Source organism: Fundulus heteroclitus, chromosome 7, assembly GCF_011125445.2.
Source record: "Fundulus heteroclitus isolate FHET01 chromosome 7, MU-UCD_Fhet_4.1, whole genome shotgun sequence".
Classification (NCBI taxonomy): Eukaryota; Metazoa; Chordata; class Actinopteri; order Cyprinodontiformes; family Fundulidae; genus Fundulus; species Fundulus heteroclitus.
The window spans coordinates 30,811,674-30,827,421 of NC_046367.1; positions in this window are offsets into that span (position 1 = coordinate 30,811,674).

The window sequence follows — 15,748 nt, forward strand, 5'->3', positions numbered from 1 at the left end:
GCACCATAATGATTTTCTCTTGTTCTTAAACTCAGTTTAATTTGGGAACAGCTTCAAAAATAGCCAAATATGTACATTTAACCAACGGAGATGTTTTCCTTTCTTTTCAAGTAAATCAAGTTTTGTTTTTCTGCTGAGTAAAAAAAAAAGAAAAAAAAAAAGCTTGAACTTTTGGCTTAAACTAAAGGGATTTTTATTTTGAAAATCTAAACAGGTGACTTTTGTGGATACTTTTTTTGATACTGTTTAATCTATTAAGATTTGAACCCAAGTACAAAGGATCAAGTGGTATTCCCTTTTGCTCAGTTTCAGACTGAGCAGAATACCGTGTAATGCAAAACAAACAAAAGGCAGCTTTTATTTGGTTTATTACCTTAGTACACATTTGAATACTGAGGCCTCGTTCACACTAACATCTATATTTTGCAAGGCAGAAACTTTCGTCTGCATTTGCATCAGAAACTAAAATAACAGTTGACCAATGACTTTTTTCAAATCTCTTTAGCTTTTGCCAGACTCAGTATCCATTGGACTGCAAATTTAAGCTGAAGAGCACAAAGCTGCTGTCACATTGCTTCCTATTTTCTCTTGTATGTTGTCATATCTAGAAAAAATATTGGGTTGCAACTTGAAGAAATTACATGTATTTTGTACACTCTTACCTTTTATGCCCCCATGTTTTGTACTCCGCATTACTATTCGAATGAAAGGTATAAAACTGCTAGTGTTCTACCGCATTGGTTTGGCGTACTTTGGTTCCTAAAAGGCAAGGCAAGGCAAGGCAAATTTATTTATATAGCACATTTCAGCACAGAGACAATGCAAAGTGCTTTACATGATTAAAATACAGGGGGGAAAAAACAGAGAAAAGCAAGTAGGAATAAAATGTAGAAACTAAATAGAACATGGAAAAACAGAAACTAAAAGCTGACACACCCCGGTTAAAAAGGCATGTTTTTGTGGCATAAAGAAAAGAGAATGGAAACATATTTTTTTTAAATCTTTTCCAACTGCAATGTGCTGTTCAGTTAAACTAAAAAAAAATTGTTTTGGAGGGGGGTGGGTGGGGTATAGGATGATAAAAACGGAGTGAGTGTCCCGACCCTGAACTAACCACATTTTGATTGTGAAAGACCATTGAGTCTTGAGCATGCCACATCCTGACTAGATAACATTTCCCTTATCCGCCCGCAAAAGTTTTCCAAATTCCATAAAAAGTGAAGACAGTTTTTATCCTAAGACTTCTTCAAGCAGCTGCAAGGATTTTGTCAGATTAATTTGTGGTATTGGCTTGATCCTTGCAAAACTTACATTTTCATCTGGTGAATCCATTCTTCTCTGGGTCGGATGTGTGCGCGGACTCACTAGGATGCTAGAAATTAACTATTTGTTCTTCTTTGGTTTCTCTAGCAGATACCTGAATAATTTTAGTCAAAACTGACCAGTATTTGTAACTTTTCATAATTAATACATGAGAAATAACCCAGTTGCATCTGGGGGAAAAAAGCAATTCCAGATCATGAAGCTACTAACAACACATTTAATTTTGTTGTGGCAAACATACCTTCTGGAATAGAGGCTAAAATATTAAAATTTGTTTTCATCAAACCATACCACAGTTTCCCTCAAGGTGATGGGGGATTTTAGCCTGCTCTGGATGTTTTCTTTGTAAGAATTGCGTTTCATCTTTGAGCCATCCTTTTCAGCAATTTCACTGTGGTCCCATATTTTGTCAAATTATTGATGAATCAAAAGTGTAACATTTTCTGCAATCTTCTCCCAACTCATACGTTTGGGCAATTATTTTGATTCCCTGTAACCCTCTCTAGGCGTTTGCTTCAACTAAAGGATGGAAATGAAAAAAAAATAAAAAATCTTTCTTCAGAATTGCTTTAGTTGATGTTAGGGGGTGCCATAGCTACGAATGTTGCTCGAATTAGTCCCAAAATGACTAAATGTTGACCTAATCTCAAAGCATGGTTAAAAAAGGATGTGTCTAACAGTGTTCACATTTAGGAAACCAAGTCACATGATATAAATCACATTAAAGCTGTGCGAAGTTTTGAAAGGATTACTTTAACTTGGATTTTTATCAGGGTACGGACTCCTTTTAGATTCACTTTGCTATGATGCCGACATGCAATTTTTTTCATTACTTAATTTTTAGATGTAAATTAAATGCCTTATACACGATTTATGCATACTCCAAGAAGTCAAATAATTATCAGTTAATTTACTCAGAAAATTGTTTAGACTTCAGTCAGTTGGAGAACCACTGAACCGTTTAGCAGAGGTTAGAAAGTCAGCGTAAATGAAGCATCTGGATAGTGTAGCATGAAATTAAGCGACATTATCATTAGGTTGATATTGTGTCAGTTGAATAGCACTGGGGTAAATTCAACAGCAGGGGTGAATATGTGTGTTATTTGTGACAACTCTACTTTGTGACACTTAAGCCAGACAATTTTTAATATGACCAAAAATTCTGTGGCTGCCTGGATTATCTGAAGATTAAGTTGTTCAGTGCGCTGTCACATGCATAGGAAAGCAATGCTGAAGCATTATTTAATAAAACCCTTGCATCTTCCAACGCCATTGAAACATAAGAAGATATGCACTACTTTGACAGGTAGTGTGACTGAGAGACTTGGAGGAACAGGGTAAACAGCGAACGTTTTTGTCAACACAGGCCAGTTTTGGGAGAATCTTTAACTTGGCCTTGCTGCAGCCATGTTCAAATTCCTCCCAGAGAGAATGCAGAGGCAGATCTGTTCAAAAATAGAGAAAAATAGCTGTTCAGAAAAATATCCTGAGAAGTTTAGCTGGGGCCTAAACTAGTTTTACCTAAACCTTTATGCTCAGAGTAAATGAAAAATACAGACAGATCCCCAACATCAAACATAAGGATTTTCTTCTCTACTCTATATGCACCCACATTGTTATGCGGCTTGATGCTAAATGAACTATGCTATACTGAAATTCTGTTTGATCTTCTGTAAACACAATTATATCTCTCTTCAAATTTCGTAGAGTAAGAAAATGGAAGAAAAAAAATTGAGATCAAAGAGATTATGTTGACATTTGGCAGGCATGGTGTTGAATTTTAATTAGCTGACTACTTGTTGAACTACAGGGGTTTGCTGTCACGGTGCAGATGTAGCAAAACGTAATACACAGAGGCTGCTGTAATGTCACTGTTGAACAAATCTGATGGTGGAGGAGTTTAATGTCAAGTTCTGAACGTTAAGGAAAAGCCTTCTGGACTTTCACATCGTCGTGTCGGGTACTACAGCTCTCAGAGCGTTAACAGGACAGAACCGGGTACGGTACAAAGACTTATCTAAAGGACTGTTGTTTTGCTTTGAAGAAAAACTATTAAGGAATATTTAAATATTTGTGTGTGTTCAATAACCAGCACAAAGATTTTGCCCAAAGTCAGCAGTGTGTTTTCTCTAATGTTTCTCTTAATTCATTAAATTATTTGTCTTGTAAAGACTAACTTTGTTACCTGTTTTTTTGTACTAAATGGAGATATTGTTTTCTTATGAATGTTGGATGTCTTACTATACAGTTACGAGTGCTTGCTTTGTTTTTTAACAAGATGCATCTCATTAAAAAGTAAAGTAAAACAAGCTGTGTACTCTCTGAGGCTTAACAGTTTTGGTCGCAGATATGATGCAGCTAGAGAAGAAGTGCTTGTGTGACTGAGTGGGAAACGGAAACACCTTGTGTGATGGCGAGTGAGAGGACGTTTTCTGGAGAAGTTATGAGAACAAGAGCTCCTGGTCCTTAGCTCAGCTGTCGGTCCAGGAAACAGGTTCCTAATAGTAGATGAGACACATGTTATTGACATCTTAGTCCTCTCTTTGGGAAATGTAATAAAACTTTACACCTCCTGCTACACCTGTCCTGCTCCGCATGACGTCACTTCTACTATTTATCCTTCGATCACAGTGAATACCAATGTGTTAGCCTAATAATACCTTGTATACAGAATACTGTATATAAGGGCTCTTTGCACAGACTGGGCTTTAAGAGTCTTCGTCAACCTAAACAAAAGGAAAGAGTTATTGGTAAACCACTTTTTGGTAACCACTAACATTATTGCTACTATAAAATCAGATTAGCTTACAACACTTGAACGACATTAATGAGTCAGTATCACAACAATACCTATTATGTTCTACTTTGAGCTGGTAATTTCCAAAAAAAGTCTTAAAATACAGAGAAAAAAATTAAACTGTGACTTAAAAAATGACTATATAAGTGAACAAAAGAAAAAGGATAACTGTTATCTTAACATGTCTAAAGGGAACATGAGAAAGCTTAAGGTTTTTGAATATCCCACTGCTTCCCAACTATTTAACACCCTCATGATCTGCTAATCTGTCTTTGCTTCGTCGTCTTTGTACTGTATATTTTTACATACTAAATAGGTGCATAATTTCACATCACCGTCTGCTCCCATACAAACAAATTTACATGCACATAACCATAATCACACACACACAGATTTACATAAAAAAACAGAAACATTATGTGCATCCATGTACATGCTTTGGAGGATTCTTACAGATCTCTTCAGTCTCTCCTTTTCTGTCACACCATTTCAAATCCATTAAACACATTTAAACCAGACAAGGAAAACTGGAGTTAACCATTTAAGCAATATTCAAATTAGAGTAATGTATATATCTATTAAAATTAAAAAAAGCTATCCAAACTGGTAAAGAGAGAATTTGTTTGTTCCTTTAATTCAGGGATAAGCTTTACAAATGGTTTTGTAACTCTTTGAATTCTTGGACGTATCAGTAACTGTTAATAATATGTTTTTTATTTATTTTTTAACATCAGAGCACAAAACGCTGCTTGAAAAATGTTTTCATGGTTGTTACATTTCTAACACCTAAGAACACCAAACATGATTACACTGTGATAATATCTGACCCGTGTGCTGATGAGACCTCCTGCTGAGTTTTGTCATTGTGAGGCGCTTCTATGGTTATTCTCTTAATTGCACTGAATAAGTGCGAGTAAGTGGCAGCCCGTTTGCAACTCTACCTGGAGAGGCTTTGTGTAAACTCTCTAATAACTTCCACATCTCCTTATCTCTGGACAAAGTGTCTGGTAATCAGCTGAAAGAAAAGTACTTTCATCAAACCTGCTGATGCTAATGTCAGCCTGGAGACAATGAGTTTTGTTGATTAACTGAAATGCTGAAAAGCAAAACAATTATACGCTCTGCGGAGATGAAGCTCATTGATGTCAAGTTTTTCACATGCAGATAAAAGGCACTGCTAATTAGAATCACTGCAGCGCACCACCCAGTAATTTAGGCAGTTTATTTGAATTGTGAATGTAGGAGGTGCTGAAGGGGACGTGGATCAGGGAGGCAACTCAAGAATTTTGTTTTGTGCCCTAGTTTGGATGAAGCCACTTGATTTAAATGATCTTCTTCAGAATGTTTCCATTCATTTCATTTTCAGTTTTTGATCTGATTCAGTTTTGTTAAGACACAAGCACCGTTTCAGATTCGTTGTGCGACTGAAAACGTTAAAAAACATAAATCCCAAAGTGTCCAGTTTACTTCCCCCTCAGCCTCTGACATGACAGGATGAAGGAGTGAGTACACTCCTGGCTGAACCGAGCAGCCTGGAAACGTATGCCAATAGGCATGACTTCAGTGACAAGAAGCTTTGAGTTCCTGTCACATGTGTCATGTTGACTCACATCAGCAGCAAACCATCTCTTAATAACAGCAATTTCAGCATTACTAAAACTATCTAGACATTTCCCCAACTGCCTTCCAAATCTGATCAAGTAAAGTGACTCTAAAGTTTTCTATTTATTCTAATAATCTACCACCCTGTAACAGGATATGAATTTGGTGACTCTAAAGCCAGTTTCAACACTTAAAGCCCACTCTTCTTGAATGCAATGCTTGAATAGATAACAACAGTAACTACAGTAGTGTACAGTAATAATTTGAAGTTATTAATGAATCTGACTAGGACACGTCAAACTACACAGAACGGTTTGTAATACAAAACATACGATGCTGCTACATCTGCTCACATTAATCTCTTTCACATCAGCGAAATCATCAGACATTATTCATGCCTGCTAAAGTCTGGCACATCAACAGCACACGTGTCATGGTCCACCCAACTTTCATGTCTGAATCACAGTGAAACGACAGCGTTTAGTCATCCATGTGCACTCAGTTTTCAGTATGTGCTTGTGTTTGTTTGGTTGTCACCAAGTAGAAAATACTCTCAAAGAACTTCTTGCAGAGTAAAACTCTGACAACATTTTTGTTTCAAGGGCTGAAACTCAGCACTTCACAGTGAAGTAGTTTTTCTTTCTCAGGTTTGTTCTATGAGTGAATACCCACAAATAATGTTTAATTTGAAAAGAAACCTGTGATAATTATTGCTGGTGAACCCGAAATTCAGCCGGACACAGAGTTAAGTTTTTTTGCAAAAAGGTTTATTGTGAGGGATTAAGAGTGGCAGGTGAGGCAGGCAATCAGAACCAGATTGGACAGATGAGTAATGGCTGAAGGTGCAGGCAGGCAGGGATGAGCAGGGGACCAGAAGATGCAGGTAGTGACCACTGAGCTATATAATACACTGGAGTGCTAATCGCCCGCTGTTAGAACAAGTCGCTGTGAAGCCACCAGCCGCCATATTGGTACTCCCTATTTCCCTCCAGTAACTAGGGAATATGTGCGCTACAGCATCGAATAACAAGGATTTTCTCATGTTCAGAAGGGGCTTAAAACTTTTAAAATGTCAAATGCCATATACTTTTATGTTATGTTCTAAAACTATCAAATCCAACACAGAATCCAACATATAACCAGTGTGAACATGCATGCATCTAAATTATATCGCCGCAGTCCAAAATGGGTAGAAAAGTGGCAGCAACAAGCTGCCTTCTAGCCCCAAAAGACAAAAAATATCGAATTGTAAAATAAAACTCAATTTCAATATCAGCTTTTTCACCAACTGTTGAATGTGGGGAGCAAAATCCAGAGAATCATCAATAAAAAAAACAAAATATTTATATTGAAATACTACTTAAATTGGAGTGCCTTGAAAAGTAATAATGGGCTTCCTTATACCTTAGGAAGGTATCTGAACACCCACTCAGTGCCTTCTAACAATATAATTTTACTTTTTGCATACTTTTCTAGTATAGATAAAAATGAGATACAATATGTGAATCGTCTCATGTAATTAACTACAATGTAGCATCTAGTCAGATTCCAAGCGTCGAACTGGAGTCCCGATCCAACAGTTTAGATGATCTCTGTGAATTTCCACGATTAAACTAAACTAACAATCTTTGGGTTGTTGTGCAATATTGTTTGTGATTTGATGTTAGCTGCACACAGTGTAACCCAGAATGACGGTGCATAATTTTATTATAGGCTTTACACATTTTTCTGTCATTCATTTGAATGTTTCCGTCTAAATGTTTTGTACCCCTTCCAGTGGGATTCACAATGCAAAAAAAAAACCCCCCTCAGTCAGGAAATTTTCCATTGGCTCTCGAAAGACATTATTTAATGCTTTAAGGACTCATATACATTTGTATAGTTTCCAAAATTGAGCGCAAGTTACTCTAGGAGAGAGGAATAACATCCTGGGTGAGAACAACCTGTATTTTCAGAACTAGAAATTAAAAACGATCTTTTTATTATTTTTATTTAATGTCATATTGCCACCTCTACTCCTTGATCCAGGCTAGGGCATTAAAGAGTATACTATATTTTTTCTTTGTTTGTTTAAAGTCTATTCATAATCCGAAAACTGGCCACAATAAGCCATCAGGGGAAAAAAACTGACAGTGACAGTGTGACAAAATAATGTCATCTAGTCTGATCCTCATTTGCAATTTAGAGACCGATGGTTGAATTTCTCCTGCTCTGACTGCAGCTGGGAGGGACCACGCCATGAGCGCTTCTCATTAGGACAAGTAACAGCCATACCTGTTTTCACAACAGAATCCCCAAAGGTTTTGAATTTTAACAGCAAATGTCTGTAGATTTTATGTTTGCTGCTTTCTTGAAAGCTATATGCTAGCGTAGCCTGAATGCTCACTAAGTATAGCAAGAAAGCTGGTTTCAACATGATGAACCTGAATTCAGAACAGCTCACCCTGATTTCCTTTGCCGGCGCTCTATTTATGGATGAGAAAAAGATCAGAAAATGTTGGACATTTCATGCAGAAAAGAGACCCAACAGAAAGCCATCAATGAGTGCATGTATGTGCAGCAGAGACAAAGTTTAGCTGCTGCGCACATAGACCACATAGACCTCGACAGAAAGTAAACAGGTCATCATGCAAACATTTTGAGCAGGTTAAAAAAAGAGTTTTTCATCAGGAGCATCTTTTAAATCATATTTATGTTTAGAAAAAAAACCAAAGATCACTCAGAACCTGTGATTGTTTTAGGTGAGGAGTTTTCAGAACATCATACTAGCTTTCTTAATGTAACTAAGTCTGTGCTGGAGCAGCATAGTAATGATTTCCTACAAGAACTGTTTGGGTGTCCAGCTGTTTAAGAAAAACTGAGACAACAGCGTCTTGATCAACAGTGACGGAGGTAAACAGAACACAATCACAAGGCTAATGTAGCCCGTGTAATACTAATACAATCTACTCTGTTATTTTACTGCACTTTACAGCTTACACATTTTTCAATTCAATTCAATTTTATTTATATAATATCCGTTCACTACACGTAATCCCAAGGCAGTTTGCAAAATTAAATTAAATCAAATCATACAGACATATTGATCAAAAGGTTTCCTATCTAAGGAAACCCAGCAGTCTTGACATGCAGCATTCCCTCGTCCTGACAGAGCGTAGAGACGCAGTCGACAGTCGTCTGCGTTGCTGATGGCTTTGCAGCAATCCCTCATACGGAGCATGCATGAAGCGACAGTGTTTTTTTTTTTTTAGCTTATACATGCCGTTGATTTTATTAAGTTTTATACATCCCTGGATTGGGAGTTTTTCTTTGTTACTCTCAACTGCACACAGATTGATATCAAGGGTAAAAAAGCTTAGTTGAAACAACCTCATCAGAAATAACTGGAAAATCTCAACCAAATTATCTGAATAAGCTGTAAAAAAAAAAGTGCTGCACTTATTTTACTGCATCCTTCAGTGCTTTTAGCTTTCTAGTCTTTTCGGTAGCCATTCTACTCTCATGGCTGTGCTTTTAATGGCCCAGGTTGTACTTTCTGTCGGTTTTTTATTTTCTGTTTTGTAAAATGGTTGTCCTCTGCTTTTACTGCGAAACAACTGAATCTAATGGTATCAACAAAGGAAGCTTGAATGGACTAAAAGGAACTTTTACATCCATGGGAGAGCCCTGTAGATATCTTCCACCCATGTCCTTAAATTCACAAATCCATGCTTTGGCAGGATGTTTTAGATCATCTCAGGCAGACAAGCTCTGCATAGTATAATGTTAAAAGGGCATTGCACAACACTCGTGTCTATCCACACAATGTCTAATATTTTGCACGTGTACATTACCCATAAGCTCACAGTCACATATTGGTTCACTCATGGGAATGATTATTTTCCTCTTGCGCTTTTTCAAGATAAAAGGAGAAACATTTTCCTCAGCTTCTCTTTATTATACATCCACCTCTAAAATAATAAGTTAATATAATGGAATGAAATTAAGCTTGAATGTGCGGGAGGAGAATGTGTTTGGAGCAAGACTTTAGTTTCATAACTCTGGCTTTAGTCAGCTGTTGTAAAAAAAAAAAAAAATCATAACTATGCCTTGATGGGAACACAGCTGGCAACTGAAAATATGGGCTTTAAGCAGAGATCCATCATAAGCACACACAAATAATAAACACATACTCAGAACCGTACTAAGATCACAATGATGACACGCTTCTACCTCTTCCAGTTGAAGGCATAAAAAGAGCAATATCAGCGTGAAGTATTTAGATGTCATAAGCACTGGAAACACATCTCATCCCACCTATTTGATGCAGGGATATAATCCCTCACAGCAGGCTGTGTTTATGCTAGTCTTTAAACCCATTAGCAGTTCATGCTTGTGTTAAAAAAAAACTAACAGTTTATTCAGACGAGTGTCTTCATGAGTCAAAATCAACTCTCCAGTAATCCAAGCTAAAAAGATGAGCTTTAGTTGGTTTTTGCTCTTCACATTATGCCTGAATATTACATCAGCATTATATCCCTTGTGTCCCAGGCCCCATGCGTTTGTGCTATCTTATTCCTTTTATGGTTATTTTGTTTTCGGTGATGTGTAATGTGTATAGCATGAAATGTTAGATGTGAGTTGTTTATTTATTTTTATTGTGGCACTATTATTTCTGAAGGACATGTTGCAAACTGACCTGATGGATCTCAATAATCCAGGTCAAAAACGTAAAAAAATATATATATAATAAAATGGGTTATTCTTATTTGAACCCTTTTGTCTGTTCTTTGAGACACTTCTTCAGTCTGAAGAGTTACTGATAAACTCAGATTTTAAGCAGTACCTTTGCTAGCAATGACAACAGTGACACATAATGTGGTTCGCTGCTTCTGTGGCTCGTCTGCGTTTACAGATGCTGCGTATCTTCTATAAGTCTATTGTGAAGGGTTTGATCTCTTCTGCCATTATCTCTTTGGGGTAGCAACATCAAAGCAATCGGCTTAAAAAAAACTCAAGCTTACAAAGAAGGCTGGCTCTGTTCTGGGGACTCCTCTGGAGATGATTTGACAAAGAAGGTTTCTTCATAAAATGAATGACATTACGGACAACTCTGGGTATCTTCTTCTTCAGACAATCCTACAACAATAGAGTATCTTCTATCAACATATACTGTTGGTAGAAGGAAACCTCTAACAGAGTATCTTAAGCTAGAGGTTTTTTCTGCTCCGCTGTACGACATACCACTACAGGAGATCCTTCCTGCCAACAGCCATCAGCATCTACAACAACTTGTTGAATAAACCCCTAGAATATGAGTTACAACAACATTTGGTTTTCCCTTTGGGATTAATAAAGTGTTTTTGAATTGAACTGAATCACGTTGTGATGTGTTGTATATTCAGAGATGCTATTCCACAGACCAGTGAGACATTGCTGCCTTTCTGTGTTCTGGAACAAATTAGCCCATTCTCCTCTAAACTCTTAACCTGACGCCGCCAGATAGATTTGCTTCGCATATCCATCTGGAAACCTTCCGTTGAAGTAATTTTGGGAAGGGGCGAAAATACTGGTTAGCTGATTGGCCTATGTTGGTGATAGACAGGCCAAATAAACCAATCAGATCAACGAAGCATATGACGTACTCGTCAACATGCTTCGTCGTCCCTCGTAACAGAGCGACGAGGAAAACACAACCACAAGCCAAGCTACTCTTGCTGCTGCAGGTAAAGGCTCGTTAGCTCAGCAGAGAAATACTCTGTAATTCCGATAAAACTTGCTCGATAGCCACGCTAACGCTAGTTTCATCGGCTGAAGCCGCCATGTTCTTTAGACTGAACTGTCGATCTTCTCGTTGCGTCACACCTCAACCCGCCTCAAAGCCAACGCTGATTGGACGTTCGTTTGGTGAACGGCTCCAAATTTTCTTTAGCGGAGAGTAGCCAGACTGATCTGCGAGTGAAACCTTGAAAGCTCGCGAGATCAGGATGGTCTCACGAGGCTACTAAACTCTCACATCAACAAGCCATGTCTGTTCACATAAATGCCATTCATTCGATATTTTTTCTCTTTTTTCCAATAAATCTGGATTTTTTTTATTTTTTTTGAAAAATTCAGGTCAGCCCACCAGGAACAATTTACATGCCACATTCAAAGTTACTCAAACCCCTGTCACCATATCTGCATACCTAAATGCACTGAGTTGTACGTAAATGCTGCTGTTTCATTTGATGATTTGCCATTTTTATTTACAAGCTAAAGCAAATGTTTATCTAATATTTGACAGGTGAGTGTAAGTCTTCGTGTGGACTCCTTTATGGTTTTCAGTGTCAATCAACTCTTCTCATTGTTTAGCCAGAATGTTATATTGGCATTAGTCTTATCAACAAAAACTTTGGTCAAGGAGTAGAGGTAGTCACTATGTTTCATTGGTTAAATATTTCTATACAAATCTGGATAAAATTCCAATACACACTGAACAAATTTAAATTTATGTCCTGAGATACTGTCTTTATGTATTGAACCATGGTCAATGGGTGTTGTACAAATGGCCCATTTCGTGAACAGAGTACATTTAAAAAAAAAGGTAATTAGTACAAGCACTATGTAATGCCAAATGCTTAAGTTAAAAAAACATGGAAATCCCCCCAATAATGCATTCATTGAGAGAGCTCAGGAAGTATCACTGAGTTCAGCCGAGCTGAAGTCAGTTTCATTTAAATAGTATAAAGTCAATGACCTCACCATCGGTGGAAACAAATGGTTACAGTATGCATCACGGTATTAACACTCAGCCCAGAATTTGGGTGTGTGCAGCATATGCTGCAAGTCCACTGTGTGCATTTGAATGGTTTCATTGTGTGTTTGTGATAATCTGATTCAATGTAATGCAAAGATTGGAAAGGGCAGAGTGTGTGGATCAGCTGTTAATGATGTTATCACATTAGGGAGTCTCCTTTCTCAGGGGAGAGGCCTGACTCATGTGCCGACTGGCTGGCCTACTTTTTCTGGGGCTGGAAACTGGTTCACAGTTAAACAGACTTTCAAACTGTGCACACACACTTAGCATCCAAAGACCCAGTAGATTTGCAGAACAAGTAGTCAGGCATCAGTGTTTAGAAAATTATGTAGGCTTGTATCCAGAAACGACATAATTATTCTCATTGAAGTTTTATGTCAGTAGCTTTACATAAAACATATTTCAGCATTTGCGGGATAAACAAACAAGATAACATATTGTCTTATTTGACACATACAACAACATTTGAGATTTTTGAGTGCTCCCCAGCACTGACTCATCAAAATCAGGCCATTGTGTCACATATTCTTTTAGATACTCATTGGTTACAGCCCTTTGAATCGTCTTACTACTGAAAGGTGCTATATAAATAAATTTGCCGTGGTTAGGCTGTTTGCACCAGAGCACAACAGAGTTACACTGATAACAATCTCGATAAAAAAAAAAATAAAGAACAAAAAAACACACACACAGACATGGAATAATATATATAATGTATACAACCCTCATAGTATATTATAGTATATACATATATATATTATATATATATATATTCACAACATTGACAATAAGAACATGAAAATTATACAAGCTCATATACATTTTATTGTATTAATAGTTATATATATACACATAGACTATACATATATATATATATATATATATATATATATATATATATATATATATATATATATATATATATATATATAACAGCAGGGTTATTCGCTGCAGAGGTGTCAGGGCAGAGTGGCATGGGACTAGATCAGAGTCTAAGGAACAGGCTTGGGTCATTCACAGATGAGCAGAGAAATGCAGAACGATCCAGGGGCTAGGCAAGGCTCAATGTTGGAGGCAAAGATCCAGATTGAGCTCCAGAAATCAGAAGCACAGAATCATGACAGTTTCAGTCCTAAACAGAAAGGGGCAAAACATTTGTTTGGTCATAAATCAAGGTTTTGAGTAGTTGGGAGATTTTGAAATATAGAAATTAAATAGAAATTAAAGTTCTTGTTTTGAATTTTACATGTACAGTGGTGTTCGTGGAGTTTAGCCACCAAAACTAATAACTTATCATAAAAAATCTTGTAAATTATCTTATACAGCAAGTATAAGTACTTTATTTACCATTCAGATACTTTAGTATCTGAATGGGCAAAACCCCTTTTAAAGCAATGACTCTCCATTGCTTTTTTTTCTTTGATTACAGCAGTAAATTACAGTCTTTACGGTAAAGCTGTTGTGCTTGTTGATGATTGCTGTCTGCTACCTCTATAAAGGCAGTTTCCCAATCAAGATGCACTGAATATAGATGCACTGAATAATAACAGCAATGACAATCAGCTTATTAAAATAGTACACTAAATTTTACTTCTTAAATAATTGTGTTTTGACAAGATGTAAGGTCTGGACAGTAATTTAAGCAAATAAAGATTTATACACAAGTAACAAAACAATACAAAACAAAAATAAAATATCACAAATAGGGAGATGATCAAGAATGAAAAGGAAAGGAAAGCAGTAAAGTGGGAGCCAAGTTATTTATTGCTTTGTAGACCAGATAGAACATTTTGTACTGAGTCATGGATTTGACTGGCAGACAGTGAAAGCACATGAGAAATTAGGTGAGATGAAACAGGGTATTGGTGAACAGTCTTGAAGCTGGGTTCTGGACCATCTGTAAGTTCAAATCTGCCTTAATGCCTTGGCATACTTCCCCTCTCTGAATTGATAGTCTGGACTTGAAAAAGCAAAGGTATGAACTACTCTTTCTAGCTGCTCATAAGGCAGGACTGGATGTATTTTTGTAACATTTATTTGATGAAAATTGCCACACTAACTGAGAGATTTTCCCCTCTCAAACTATGGTTGTTTATCAAAGATGATACTGATATATTATTATCATTAGGAATGTCTTCTCTAGAGAATAATGAGCTCATCCATTTTATACTGATTTTACAGGAGAAAAATAAATCAGATTTGGCTACCAGTCTCTGCTGAGCTTGGTGGAGCGACTTTGTATGAACAGCCCACTTCAGGGATATTTAGACCCGTCTAATATCAGTGTAATATTGATAAGACACACATCTAAATATTGATATAAAGAGACCAAAGCGAAGCACATACAGAGAGAAAATGGCAAATTCAAGCACTGACTTGCTTTTTGTGGCTCTGCTCTGTCTTCTCTAACCCCCAGTCAGTCGAGGCAGATGACCGTTCACACTGAGCCTGGTTCTGGTTCTGCTGGAGGATTTCCTCCCTGTTAAAGGGGAGTTTTCCTCTCCACCATCGATTCATGCATGCTCAATTCCTGCAAAGCCATGGACAATGCAGACAACTGTCCCCTGTGGCTCTACTCTCTCTCAGGAGGAGTGAATGCTGCTTGTCAAGACCTGATGCAATCTACTGAATTTCCTTAGATGGGAAACTTTTTGACCAATCTGTCTACATCATTTGATTGAACTTGACTTTGTAAAGTACCTTGAGATGACATATATTGTGAATTGGTGCTATATACATAAAAATTTAACTGAATTGAGACCTATCCCAGTTCAGTTTCACCAGTCACAAAAATAAGTAGCAGTTAGATTTTTCCATGTGGTGGCTCTAGGAAACCATATAAGGACAGATCCAAGGATTAACCCTTGTGACACACCACAGGTGAGAGGGGCAAGGGAGGAGGAATGTTGGATTCCAAAATGGGATTTGGGAATGGGGTAAACCCGAGTAAAAAGTATTCCAGTTAACACAGTCGGAGAAGTCAGGATTCCAAACTAAAAACAAATAAATAAAAGGTTAGGATTCCAATATGGCGACGGCCAGGAAAACAGTAGTTTTTAAAGGACCTCTAATAAATGTTCTTTAATCTCCGTGTTCCGAGTACAAATGGAACGCAACATTAGTTTGCCATACTTAAGATAAAACTATATGGTTGAAAAGCAGGAGTTGAACTACATTTAAGATCTTGGCCCATAAGTTCAGGTATTCAAGGAAAATGGCACAATGAACAGAATCAAAAGTTGCTGACA